This window comes from Nycticebus coucang, chromosome 1, assembly GCF_027406575.1.
Source record: "Nycticebus coucang isolate mNycCou1 chromosome 1, mNycCou1.pri, whole genome shotgun sequence".
NCBI lineage: Eukaryota > Metazoa > Chordata > Mammalia > Primates > Lorisidae > Nycticebus > Nycticebus coucang.
In genome coordinates, this window is record NC_069780.1 from 96412760 (window position 1) to 96427482 (window position 14723).

The following is a 14723-nucleotide window of genomic DNA, read 5'->3' on the forward strand; positions in this document are numbered from 1 at the left end:
GAAGTAATAGAGGTGAAAGCCTGGTGGAAGTGGATTTGCGGGAGAATGGGATGAGAAGAATTCGGGATAATTTTGAGAAGTTCTGCTGGAAATGGTGACGAGGAAAAGGGATGACAAATGTGATGGAATTGAGTCCCAAGATGGGAGAGAGAACAGCATACGTGGGTGCTAATAGGATGACCCAGCATTTGGAGATGGGGGCACTGGCTGGGGGGCTGCCCTTCAGTAGGGAGGGAGGATGGGCTGCCAAACAAGTGGAGGGGATGGCATGACTTATGGCTGTTAGCAAAGGTGGGTTATTTGGGTACTGGGGTGGCCAGGTCAGTGCTGTGCTGGTGAGCGAATGAGGATGTTGTCTTCAGCCAGCTTTGTGATCTCACTGAAGTAAGTGTTGGAGGTTGAGGGTCCCAGTTCCCGAAACCAGTTGACCTGGTTCAGTTACTTGGCTAAGCTAGAAAGTTCAACCGAGGCACATTAATAACTGAAAGCAAAAGTGAACGGAGACTGGAAATAAAACTGGAGGTCACAGGCAGTGTGGATGGCAAACGAAAGTCACCTACACACTCTTCAGAGTAACAGAGAGGTTGTATTTAGGAAGAACAGAGAGAAAGTTTAGAGCACTTCCAAAGAGAAGTGGGAGAGGATCCTCTCCAGGAGGAGAGAAGGTGAGAGAGACAGAGACAGTGGCCTGCAGGGTATAAATACTCTGCTTGAAATTGGCTGCAAGTCTCTCATTGGCCTCTCTGCCCTCCAGGCAGAATTGCCCTTTCCTGTTGATCTCTGATTGTCTCTTTGTCATTGGTGACTTAAGTTACTTCATATCTGCATTCTTACGGGCCCTCTAGACCTCTGATTCAGAAGGCCAGGTTTCCTCCTGCCCCCCTTGAAGCCCCTTTCTCAGTGTCCCTTCTCAGTAGCATCAGCTGTGAGAATTGTGGAGATATCTTAAAGGATTCTAGGAGACCAGAAGCATAGAATAAATCAGGCAAGGGGACAGTGACTGGGCCAAGGAGGAGTGGAAACGCTCCCTGGTGGCACTAATGCTCCTTGAAGTGCCGAGCCATGGGTTTACCATGTGCTGAGGTCCGCTGTCCAGGTACTGGAACAGAGAACGGATCTACCCATAGGTGGGCCAGTCAAAGTGAAAAGGAGAAAGGACAGTAGGCCCTGAGGGCTGTTCAAGAGGGTGATGGTTTTGAGGACCACAGCTTCAGATTTGCAGGAGAGCCAAGCATTCCTGGAGACAGCAGGGGCAGGAGAGCTCTAGGCCCTGACCGCAGTCACAGGCACTGAATAGAACTCAGGGCCAGGCATGGGAGAGACCACGTTGGCAAGACCGGAAGTGGCAGACAGAACATAGGAAGCTTGACGCTGATGTGACCAGATGAAGAGGGTTGGGCTGCCTGTCACTATCAACTCACAGGCACAGACGGGGATAGGTCCACCGAACTTTGTCAGAAGTCTGGGAATCTGGAGAACAGTGAGAGTGGCCTGTTCTGATCTTCCAGTTCCAAAAATCAGTTTTATACATGAAAGTTCAAAGTAAAAACTATGTTAATCTTTATCTTAAACAACAATAATCAGCACAACCTAAAATGGCATTCCAATTTAAAAATAATTTCTTCTTCTTCCTTTTTTTTTGAGACAGTCTTACTCTGTCGCCTTGGGAGAGCGCTCTGGGATCATAGCTCACAGCAACTTCAGACTCCTGGGCTCAAGCGATCCTCCTGCCTCAGCCTCCTGAGTAGCTGGGACTACAGGCACTTGCCACCACATCTGGCTAGGTTTTCTATTTTTAGTAGAGACTGGGTCTCACTCTTGCTTAGGCTGGTCTTGAACTTCTGAGCTCAGGTGATCTACCTGCCTCAGCCTCCCAGAGTGCTGGGATTACAGGCATGAGCCACTGTGCCCAGCTGAGATGATAAATTTCTCTGGTCCTGAGGCACCCAGCACTTTAATGTGGCATCTGTAGGAAATTCTTACACTAACTTTTATCACGATTGGCACGAACAGCATGGACAGCACAGCCTTAGCATGACTGTTGCTGAGACATGAACATCTGCCTGACATTCTTAAGCACATTCTAAATGTCTCATCTTACTAGTAGATGACCACCCAGGAGGCGACTCCATCTAATGACCAGTCTGAGATGTACAAGGGCACGTGATGACCTGTGTGCATGGGTCAAGTGTCTAATGACGAACAAGATGAGATTCCTTCTCTGAAGGGGTTATGATTTAGTTGTTGATTTAAAAAAAAAAAATGTGGGCTGGACAAGATGGCTCACACCTCTAATCTTTGCACTCTGGGAGGGTGAGGCAAGAGGATGCCTTGAGCTCAGGAGTTCAAGACCAGCCTGAGCAAGAGCAAGACCCTGTCTCTACCGAAAATAGAAAAACTAGCCGGGTGTGGGTATTGGGCACCTGTAGTACCAGCTACACGAGAGGTTGAGCAGGAGGATTGATTGAGCCCAGGAGTTTGAGGCTGCTGTGAGCTATGACGCCACAGCACTCTGCCCAGGGTAACAGAGTGAGACTCTGTCTCAAAGAAAGAAAATAAAACCAAAATGCACAAAATTTTTAGAAAGGAATTCATGGATAGCTATTAGTATAAATATAACGCTAGTGTTTGTAGATACTTCCTAAATTTTCTACATAGTTTCTAGATATGCTGTTCTTAAGAATAAAACAAGCGTAACTGCAGTTATGCCCCCCCTTTGAACAATATTCATCATTTAGAAGAAATTCATAACAGAAAGAAACCATTTGCCAGAAAATGACACCTAGATGCACATGTCCTCTTCACCCCCCTATATGGCTTGCTACAGGTGATTTTCCTTAAGGCCCCAGGGCCTGTTCCTCTCTGGGTCTTTTCTATTCCCTCTGGAAGGCTTGGCCACTAAAATGCTGGTAGTTATTTTTGGAGAAAGAGAGGACACAACTCCTAAAGCAGACGTGCTGCTTTGTCATGAATGCGATGCAGATCCCGAATCCTTCTCTCCTCCCCTAGATGTTGCTTTAAAAGTGGAGGGGGAAGAAATACCTGCTACTTACAGAAGTGTCCTTTCCTAGACCTGGCTAGATGTCCCTGGAGACACATCTGAGAAATCCTTCCCTGTCCTCCTGGGTTATATGCATGGCCCTGGGTAGTTTAGATCATGTCAAGGGAGTCACAGGCAAAGGAAGGTCACACAGTGTTAGGGACACAGAAGGTGCCTGTGCTCTGCTTCCTGCCTATCAAAATGTTGACAGAAGAGAAGCCATACTGTGTACAATAATTTAAGGAGACTTAGTCTGAGCCAAATTAGAGGAACATGACCACAGCTACACCCAAGAAGCCTTCAGCACATGGACTTGAGGTGGGGTTACAGTTTGGTTTTATACATTTTAGTGAGACAGGGATTACAGGTGAGGTCATAAATCAATATGCGGGAAACATACACTGGTTTGACCCAGAAATGTGGGACATCTGAAAGTGTGAACTTACAGGTGATAGGTGGGTTTACAGATTCTGTAGCTGACAATTGGCTGAGTTAGGCTCTGTCTAATGGACCAGGAGTCAGTGAAAAGATGCTTAAGAAAAAGGGTCTGTTAATTAGAGACAAAGTACTGGATAGACTCAGTGGTTTGCTGTGTACATTGAGGACCAGCAGGTGTGCCTTGCAGAGCCTTCGGCCTGTTAGTGAGTCACAGAGGACATCTCTAGGAAGGGGAGGGGAGGGATGAAGCCTGTTTGATCTCCTTTCTCACGGTTAGCACTCGTTTTATAGGGATCCTCTTGGCAAAGAGGGGGTCCAATCAGTCAGTCGTTGGGGGCGGGGGGAGCCTTCAGATTTTATTTTAATTCACAAAAATGAGAGACCAAACCCCAAAAAAGACTGTGACCATAGATTATACACCACAGATGTATCCTCACTGTCCCTTCTGAGATCTGATTGCATCTGTTAGAGTAACTCATAGTAGAGCGTCATGGGACTGAGGTTATCAAGAACACAGCCAGAGCAGGTCAGGATTCAGGGGGTGAATTAAAGACATGTACAGATGACAGTATTCATTAGTATCTAAAAAGGCAACATGAGGCAGGAAACGAAATGCTAGACCAGAGAGAACATCAGGGGAAAAGGTAAGTGTCAAATAAGAGGAAAGTCATAGAAAAAAATCAATGATGAAAGGTCTTGAAGGTTCAGCTCTTGATTGAATTAAATCTCAAAAACATTGAGCTCTCTTGTCATGTTGCTCCCTATGTACTATTCAGAGATAGCTGGTTTGTTGATTCTGCCATTAGCAAATCTAGTAATAATGGAGTGATTTAGAAATATTGATTCTTGGCCGGGTGCAGTGGCTCACACTTGTAATCTGGGAGGCTGAGGCAGGTGGATCACTTGAGCTAAGGAGCCCAAGACTATCCTGAGCAAGAGCTAGATCCCATCTCTACTAAAAATAGAAAAATTAGCTGGGCATGGTGGTGGGCACCTATAGTTCCAGCTACTTGGGAGGCTGAGGCAGGAGGATGGCTTGAACCCAGCAGTTTGAGGTTGCTGTGAGCTATGACACCAAGCATTTTACCCATGGCAAAGGAGTAAGAATCTTTGGAAAGGAAAGAAGGAAGGAAGGGAGTAAGGGAGGGAAGGAGGGGTGAGAGGGAGAAAAAAGAGAGAGAAAGAAAGAAAGAAACACCCATTCTTCTAACTCCCAAAGGCAGTGGTTTCCTTAGACAAAGAGTTCAGAATTAATTCAGAATTCAGGTCAAGTTCAGGATCCATTTGAGCCAGGACTATCTCTACTAACACTAAATGAATACTTTGGGGCCTCACTCAGGGCCTACATACCCACTTGGGTAAAAGAGGCAGTTAATATTCTAGAACATTCAGTGCAAATGGTGTCCTGCTGGCCTTCCCAAAGAATCTGTCTGTAATAGTAACATGTTTCTGTCTGTCAGAGCTTTGAAGAAGCAATGTCAATCTCTGAGCATTTTTATGGGGCTTTTTTTATCCCCTGCCTCTGAGGCTTAAGGATTTCTTTTTTTCTTGATAAACATGTGTCTTGTTTTATCATTATTAATGCTGCCATGAAAAGAAACAGGGACAGAACAATTGACAGGAGGGCAATGTTGTGAAAGCAGTGATTTCTGTCTGAGGCAAAAAACAAACGAAACAAAAGACCCTGAAAGCAAAAAGCTCCCTGTGGTGAGAATCAGTGAGATGGGAAGTGGTTAGGGGAAGAGCCACTTCCTCCGCTCTCACCAGGTTTGTGAATGGCTTCCTGGCAACAGGGCTGAATGTGAAGCTTGCCTTGTACTCACAGAAGGTGAGCTGGCCTGGAGCCAGCCCCTGAGCAGCCGGGTGCTGCTGAATGAGGGATCAATGACTTGGAGGTTTCCAGGCACAATGGTGACTAGAAGTAGGGCAGCCACAAGCAAAGATAGCACCAAGCACTGATGGCCAGCCGGCTGTGGGAAAGGTGGGGATGAGGGTGGCAGGTCAGGGGAGGCAGGGAGGAGGGCAGCAGGCCCTGACCAGGTAGTCGCTGCTGGCTGGGAATGGCTGGCTCCTTTGGAAAGTGAAGCTGGATGAACATCTTCATCCTTCCCTGCCTGTGAGGAGTACACCATTATGGACTTGCAGTGTTCCAGAGCCATGCTTGCCCAGGAGATGCCATGCAGCCTGTCGAAAGAAAAGAAACCAGGCTGTAAAATAATTTAAGGAGGCTTAGTCTGAGCCAAATTAGAGGACTATGACCCAGAGCTACACCCAAGAAGCCTAGAGCAAGTAGACTCCCAGTGATGGGTGACAGTTTGGTTCTATACATTTTAGGGAGACAGGATTACAGGTGAGGTCATATTCAATATGTGGAAAACATACACTGGTTTGTGTATGAAACGTGGGACAACTAAGAGCGTAAGCCTATAGGTTATAGGTGGGTTTACAGATTCTTTAGCTGACAATTGGCTGAAAGAGTTAGGCTCTGTCTAAAGGACCAGGAGTCAGTGAAAAGATGCTTAAGATAAAGAGCCTGTTAATTTGAGACTAAGTACTGGACAGACTCAAGGGGTTTGTTGTGTATACTGAGGACCTGCGGGTGTGTCTTGCAGAGCCTTAGGCCTGTTAGTGAGTCACAGAGGACATCTCTAGGAAGGGGAGGGGGAGTGATGAGGCCTGTCTGGTCTCCTTTCTCAGGGCCAGCACTCAGTTTTAGGGATCCTCTTGGCCAAAAGGGGTCCTGTCAGTCAGTTGCTGAGGGGAGAGCCTTAAGATTTTATTTTAGTTCACAAGATCAAAGTCAACATAGGCTCTGGCTGAAGCTCAGCATGTGTGGCATTGCAGACACATGTGGAACTGAAGCATGGCAAGTGGCACAGAGAGGACCTGAGGTAAGCAAGTGCACGCACAGGAGGGCCCTTCAGAGAAGGCTTCCTGAGGAGGTGACTGTTGAGCTCCAACCAAAAGGAAGAACAGGCTTCTGGAAGAGACGGTGTGAGCCTTGTGGAGGGAGGGGGCCCAGGGAACCCAGAGGAGCCGTGGGACTGGGGACACACAGCAAGGGACAGCCGCGTGTGCAAGGAGGGGACCGCAGAGGGAATGAGGACAGGCTCAGGCCAGGGTGCAGGGTACGTGGGAAGGACCAGGTCTCTGTCTTAATTGGGCTGAGAAGAAAGTGTTGAAAAATGTTTTAGGAGTGCTTCGCAGGATCTGTTGCAGTCGGCGCTGGGCTCGGAGGAAGAGCTGCCCCGCGGCGGCCTCTCCAGCCCAGAGCTGGATCTTGGTCTTGGCTGCCTGCACAGCTTCGCGGAGGTGCGCACCGAGACCCGCCTGCGGAACCCCCGCAGCCCCGACCCCGCCCTCAGGCCCAGTCTGCGGCGTCCCGGGCGGGTGGTGCCAAATACAGCCATGAAGGAAAAGGTGCTGTTGATGGGGAAGAGCGGCTGGGGAAGACCAGCAGGAGGTCGATGATTAACTTTGCAAATTACATTGCTCGCGACATCCAGCGCCTGGGTGCCACCATTGATGTGGAGCACTCCCACGTCCGATTCCTGGGGAACCTGGTGCTGAACCTGTGGGACTGTGGCGGTCAAGACACCTTCCTGGAAAATTACTTCACTAGCCGGCGAGACAGTATCTTCCGTAACATTGAGGTTTTGATTTACGTGTTTGACGTGGGGAGCCGCGAACTAGAAAAGGACATGCATTACGACCAGTCGTGTCTGGAGGCCATCCTCCAGAATTCTCCTGATGCCAAAATCTTCTGCCTGGTGCACAAAATGGATCTGGTTCTGGAGGATCAGCGTGACCTGATTTTCAAAGAGCGTGAGGAAGACCTGGGGCGTTTATCTCACCGGCTGGAGTGTGCTTGTTTTCGAACATCCATCTGGGATGAAACACTCTACAAAGCCTGGTCCAGCATTGTCTATCAGCTGATTCCCAATGTTCAGCAGCTGGAGATGAACCTAAGGAATTGCACCCAGATTATGGAGGCCGATGAAGTTCTGCTGTTCAAAAGAGCTACGTTGTTAGTGATTTCCCATTACCAGTGCAAAAAGCAGCGTGGCGTCCACCGATTTGAGAAGATCGGCAACATCCTCAAGCAGTTCAGGCTGAGCTGCAGTAAATTGGCCGCGTCTTTCCAGAGCTTGGCAGTTAGGAATTCTAACTTCGCTGCTTCCATCGACATCTTCACATCAAACACGTATGTGATGGTGGTTATGTCAGATCAACGGATCCCTTCCTCAGCTACTCTGATCAACATTCGCAATGCCTGGAAACACTTTGAGAAGCTGGAGAGAGTGGATGGCCCCAAGCATAGTCTCCTTATGCGCTGAATATTGCCAAATGCCCTTTCGGCAAATGCTAAATTGCCTTTTATTGTTTTTGCATTTATTTATAAATTAAATTTATTCATAATGTTGTGTGCTTAACAGTGGACTTTGAAGTGTGTGCTGCTTACTACTTCCATCTCTCTCTTCCCTACTCCCCCATCTTTAAACTTTGGAGCTATTTACTCAGCTACCCTGTAGAGCCTCCAGATGGCCATTCCAGTGTGGTGTAATACAAAAGTAGGTGGTTTGTGTGTGTTGATTACCTGGTTATAATAGATATGCACATCAGAGCCTTTACCAGTATCTCCCTGTATTCCTTACCAGATTGCAAAGATAGAATGTTACTATTTTATCAGCAAGGTTTTAAAGTGCATTTATAAATTCTAAAAAAAGAAAAATGTTTTAAAGGCCAGGCACCATAGCTCATGCCTGTAATCCCAGAACTCTGGGAGGCTGAGGCAGGAGAATCCCTTGAGCTCAGAAGTTTTAAGACCAGCCTGAGCAAGAGCAAGACCCCATCTCAACTAAAATAGAAACACTAGTCAAGTGTGGTGGTGGGCACTTGTAGTCCTAGCTAGTTGGGAGGCTGAAGCAAGAGGATCGCTTGAGCCCAAGAGTTTGAGGTTGCTGTGAGCTGTGATGTCAGCGCACTGTAGCCAGGGTGACAGAGTGAGACTCTCTCTGAAAAAGAAAGAGAAAGAAAGGAGGAAGGAAGGAAGGAAGGAAAGAGAAAGAAAGAGAGAAAGCGTTTTAGGGAAGGTAATTGCATATTCAGGTTTGCTTGATGACCATTCTGGAATGAACTTTTCCTGGAAAAATATGCAGTGGGGACACATCTTAGGAGAATGTCTCTCCAAGACTGCACAGCCAGAGGAGACTTATGCATCAGTTCAGCCAGAACAAGACTTTTCAATAATGGTTTCTTTTCACCCGCCCAATAGGGATTGCTGCTTGGCCAGAATCCCACACCATTCCCAGGTTGTCAGCTGTCACAGAAGCTAGCTGAACCCCCAACTGAGCACAAGACTGATTATCCATATTGTATAAAGAAGCCCTTGTTACAAAAAAAAAAAAAAAAAAAGCCCACAGACAGCAGAGTACTTGATTAATGTGTCTGTAGCCTCCTACATTATTTAGATTTTGTTTTCTTCTCGGCTGCCTATGCATAAGGCCTGGATGTTGACTGACCTCCCTCGAGAATTGCTTCATCTGGCAGCAGGCAAATTATGCCTTCTCAGCTGGGGAAAACTCCATTCTCCATTGAGGTCATTGCCAAGAATTAATGATTTCTTGCAGGATGTTTGGGAAGCAGAAGGCACCAGCATATCGCTGGTAGAATTTATGCAGTGAAGTATCGCCTAATTCACTCCTGTGCCATGCGTCTCTCTGAGGTCCTCCAATTTATGATTCTTAATGACCGTGACAGAGGACTAGCCTCCACAGTCATGTATATTTAGTGAACACACACCTAATGTACTATTATTTTCATTCTGAATGTCAGTATACGTATATTCAATTGCCTGCCCATCTCTGTACTAAGGCTCTCGGTGCTACAAGTCATGCAACCTTGTTCTACCATTTACAACCTAAAACAGTTACAGATATTGACATATGGACACTGGATTGGATCTAAACCTCATTAAAGGAAAACTAATCATTACAATTAAATGCCTTATACCATGGTGATGGGATATCATTCGCCTATTGCTGAACACCCATTATAAAAAGTTTTGGGCGGCGCCTGTGGCTTAAGGAGTAGGGTGCCGGTCCCATATGCCGGAGGGGGTGGGTTCAAACCCAGCCCCGGCCAAAAAAAAAAAGTTTTATAAGAAGTAGTTTGTATGGATGATCATGTTTAGCTAGTTTGAACGCAATGCTTCCAAAAGATACTGCTGGTTGTATGTTTGTGTCTTCTGCTAAAATGGTATCGGAATGACTCCAAGTCTGTAAATCTGGATAATTAGGATCATAACAGGACATGACAGAGGCATGGAGGTCTGAAGGGCAAGTTGCTCATTAAAGACCATGACATCAGCCATGCACAGTGGCTCATGCCTGTAATCCCAGCACTCTGGGAGGCTGAGGTGGGAGGGTCCCTTGAGATCAAGAGTTTGAGACCAGCCAGAGCAAAAGTGAGGCCCTGTCTCTACTAAATATAGAAAACCTAATCGGGTGTGGTGGTAGGCACCAGTAGTCCCAGGACTTGGGAGGCTGAGGCGAGATGATCACTGGAACCCAGGAGTCTGAGGTTGCTGTGAGCTGTGGTACCACAGCGCTGTACCTAGGGTGACAGAGTAAAATGCCAACAAATAAATAGGCCTCAGACCTTTTTCTCAAAATCTAGAACTTCCTGTTTGTTTTTTTTTATAATACTGAATGGTATTAATGATATGAAATATTATAGTAGTATTGAAATATAGTGGCTGCATTTTCCCTGTAAACTAGATGGAGATTGATAAGGATTTTGAGACACACTTCTATTTCCCATTTAATTGCACTTCTCGTATCTCTATCCCCAGCAGGCCAACATAAAATAGGATAAAATACAGGTTCGTATCACTGAACTGGATGCTATGTTGGCATTTATTAGTAGAATTCTACTGATACATGAAAATAATCAGAAGTTTTATGTCAATTTCCTGAGTATTTTAGGAATAGAAGGTAAGATTAAAAAGTAAATCATCACCTCCCTTAATAAGGGTGCTGTGAGTCTTTATTTCTCTGCATAACCTAACATGTAAATGCTCCAGCTCGAGGCATGCCAGGGCCCGAGCAGATGGAAGGAGACAGAGCCGGGAAAGGAACCAGGAAACACAACCTTTTACAAAGGCTTCCCCCACCAGTGATTCATTGCACAAAAGATGAACCCAGACCCTGCCGAGGCTATTTCTGAGATCTGAGGGTGTCCCGCTGTTAAGTGGGACAGGGATACAGAAGAAAGGTATTGTCTGGGCTGATACTCATAAACAAGTCATTGGGATGACTTAGTACGTGGCGGAAGCTCGGCCAGTGGACTGTGAGCTGGGGAGGGAAGAGCAGCCAAGCTTCACATAGGCAACACAGAAGTGAGGGAAGCGTACAGGTCCGAGTTGGCAGAGGGGCACTCATCTCGTAGGCAGGGGAGACTGAGGCGTAATGGCAGAGATGAGCTGGTCCAGGCTGGTACTTGCATTGTCAGTAATAAACACAGATAATAGTAACTGCTGCTGTTGACTGTCCACTGGGCACCAGTATGCTAATGTGCACTGGTGCATTCTGTATACAGGGTGGCCAGATAGTCCATGTACACACGGACTTTATGGCCACCCTGTCTACCACCTTATTGGGATTTTTTTATTTCAGATTGATATGAGGGGACAAATGTTTAGGTTACGTTGTTTTCATTTCTTTTCTTAATAACACTTTTTTATTTTTTTGAGACAGAGTCTCACTCTGTCACTCTGGATAGAGTGATATGGCATCATAGCTCACAGCAACCTCAAATTCTCAGACTCAAGTGATCCTCCTGCCTCAGCCTCCTAGGTAACTGGGACTACAGGCACCTGCCACAACACCTGGCTAGCTTTAAAGATGGGCTCTCGCTTTGCTCAAGCTGGTCTGGAACTCCTGAGCTCGGGCAATCTCCCCAACTCAGCTCCCAGAGTGCTAGGATTACAGGAGTGAGCCACCTTGCCAGCCTTGTTTTCATTTCTAACGTAAAGTTCAAATTGTATCTTGTATCTTTCACCCGGGGGATGTGCTAAACACCCTCACATTGTACACATCAGGTGAGATCCCGCCAATCACTCTCCCTCCTCTCCCCTTGCTAGACTATAGTTGTGTTTTTCTTTCATGTGGGTGTGTGGTTGTTTATATATTGGTTTCGTATTAGTATTGAGTATATTGGATACTTCCCCCCATTCTTGTGATACTTTACTAAGAAGAATGTGTTTCAACTCCATCTAGGTTAAGACAAAAGATGTAAAGTCTCCGCCTTTTCTTCTGGCTGAACAGTACTCCGTGGTGTACATGTGCCACAATTTGTTAATCCATTCATGGGTTGCTGGGGCACTTGGGTTGTTTCCACGTTTTGTCAGATTGTATGGCCTCATTTGAATTCCATCTTCACAACAGTCAGATAAGGTGGTTACTAGTGTCTCCATTTTCAGAAATGAGGAAAGTAAAATGTTGATTGAAGAACTTGAGCAAAGGGACACAGTAACAAGCAGAGATGGGGTTTTAGTGCAGGCTCCCCTAACATCACAGGTGGCTGCTGCCCCACAGCACAGTACGAGGGCTACGTTCTCCGACTCCATGTCCAGTTAGAATTTGGTGAAGACTAGAGATCCAGAATCAACTGCCAGAGGGTATCAGAGACCTCAACTTCAAGGGACTGTGAAACGTTCCCTTTCTTCCACACCACCTGACCCTGACTTCTATTCCTTGTTTATGTTTTAATTGACTTTTAAATGTGTAGTGGGTATGCTGGGTGCCATAGCTCAGTCGTTGGAGAACTGACCTTATAAACCAGGAGTCAGGAGTTTATTCCTTGCCTGGGTGTATGCCTTTAGTCCCAGCTACTCTGGAGGCTGAAGCAGGAGGCTTGGTTGAGCCTAGGAGTCTGAGGTACTGATGTATGGCAATCTGCTCAGCTCGGCACTCTAATCAGGCAACAGAGTGAGATTCTGACTCAATTAATAAATAATAAATAAATGCAGGGGAGGAAGATGAGGGATAGAAATGACAACACAACCACCACAAAACTCTGTTCCCTATGGCCTCAGGATGGAAATTTATGCTGCCTGTGAAAAGGAATTTTCTCTCCCATAGAAGCAAAATGTTTATAAAGCTTGGGATTCACTTGCACACTCCCATCTGCACAAATTTTAACAGTTGGCTAATTATGCCAATTGGCCCAATGTCGTAAATGTAACTGGAGTTACATATCCACTAACTACCCAAGTGAATTTATTCAGTCTTTTCTGGTCTTCTCTGTTCCCATGTGCGCCTGACAGAGTAAACATACCATAAAAGTTGGCTGCTGTTATTTCTGCTATCACTATCATATACAAAGTAATCAGTGTTATAGCAGCAAAGCTTTTAGATGGAGAAATCGAGAACCTTCTATTACAATACTTCTGTATTTCTAGTGGCCATTAACCAGGAAATCATTAAAGACTGTGGAAAAGATTAGCTAATGAGGGGCTCAGTTCATTAAGAAGATAACTCAGCTGTGTTTTCCCTTTCCTTATAATGATGGATCTTCTTATTCTCTAAGGCACTATTTAAACTATTAAAATAACTAATGAGATCATTACCATTGTCAAGAAAGTCCCAGCCTGAGCAGATATCCTTACTAGGACAGACACGTAAAGTATTTATTCCAGTAGAGCTTCTCACATGCTTAATAAAGTCAAAAGACAGGTTAACAGCAAAGTACAGAATCAGCTCCCCCAGGCTGGGTCCTAATAGCACTAAGAATTTAACATCACTATCTTTTACTCACATCCATGATTAGAGTCATTCCTTTGTGTGAAGGCAATTTAGTTTGGATTTTTCTGTGGCTTTTATTGTTTTATTCTTATTTTCAGTTGTTTGTTTATTTATTTATTTTTGAGACAGAGTCTCACTATGTCACCCTGAGTAGAGTGCTGTAGCATCATAGCTCACAGCAACCTCAAACTCTTGGGCTCAAGTCATCCTCCTGCCTCAGCCTCCCAAGTAGCTACAGGCACCCACCACCACACCTGACCAGTTTTTCTATTTTTAGTAGAGACGGGGTCTCACTTTTGCTCAAGCTAGTCTCAAACTCGTGAGCTCAGGTAATCTTCCCACCTTGGTCTCCCACAGCACCGCGCTATCCCATATTTTTAAATCATAAGAGCACGGCAGCCTTAATTGTCAGACTTACACAAAATACACGTCATCCAGCACAGACCACAGACTATTATTGATTAGTAAAATGCATACAGTAAAGTAAAGGCATATCTGAGTGCCCAAGCACACCAGACAAAGTTTCCTGGGTCCCCTTTTCTGCCGAAATGAGTTTTGGTTTCTGTGAAAGAACAGTGTGGGGACAGGTTAGCACAGAGCTTTCACCGAGTTTGCAGGTCTTTTAGCTTATTTATCTTCCATATCACGCAGCTCTTTTTGGTTGTATTTCCAGTGTTCATTCTTCAGCACACTTGCAGCCCACAAATTGCAGATTTGTAGAAAATAAACAATCTAGACAGACCAGGAATGTCTTTGATTGCTGAAAGCGTTTCTAGGTGAGTAATTGCTACATGGCATACCCTGAGAGACTGACATTTAAAAGTTGATGTTTACAGGTTCTGTTTAGGGTCAAGCTTGCTTCAGGTGTCCCAAAGAAGAAATGGGTTACTGACCTGACTGGACCCTTTCCTTCCTCGGATCAAAGGAAGTGAGCTGGAGTGTAAAATGTATTCAAAATACAAAGCAACCTGAGCTTTGCTAAGCCTATTTCTTTCTTTTTTTGTTTTTTAGCTTTATTCAAATTAATACAAAGGTACAATATGTAGGTTACAAAGTGCCATTTATAAAAGAGCCCTTCTGCTATTTGTTATCAAAATAACAAATATCATCATGAATCAACCATTTAATTTGGGGACAGGTTAGCACAGAGCTAACCCAGCTGTAGCAAAATATTAAAACCATCATTGCTCAGTATCAAGATATATAAAATTAATGTCAATTTTAATAAATCTTCGTGATAGTTACTTAAGAGAAGAAAGTTGCCATTCTTTTTTTTTTCCCAAGGGTACATGTCAAATTTATTTTTTTTTTTTGTCCCCTTTCTTTTTTTTTTTTCTTTTTATTGTTGGGGATTCATTGAGGGTACAATAAGCCAGGTTACATTGATTGCAATTGTTAGGCAAAGTCCCTCTTGCAATCATGTCTTGCCCCCATACAGT

General features: G+C 45.3%; 1 pseudogene; it reads left to right on the forward strand.

Annotated features, from left to right (window-relative positions):
• The first annotated feature begins 6874 nt into the window (after positions 1-6874).
• Positions 6875-7815, forward strand: LOC128588940 (ras-related GTP-binding protein A-like; annotated as a pseudogene).
• Positions 7816-14723: the final 6908 nt, after the last annotated feature.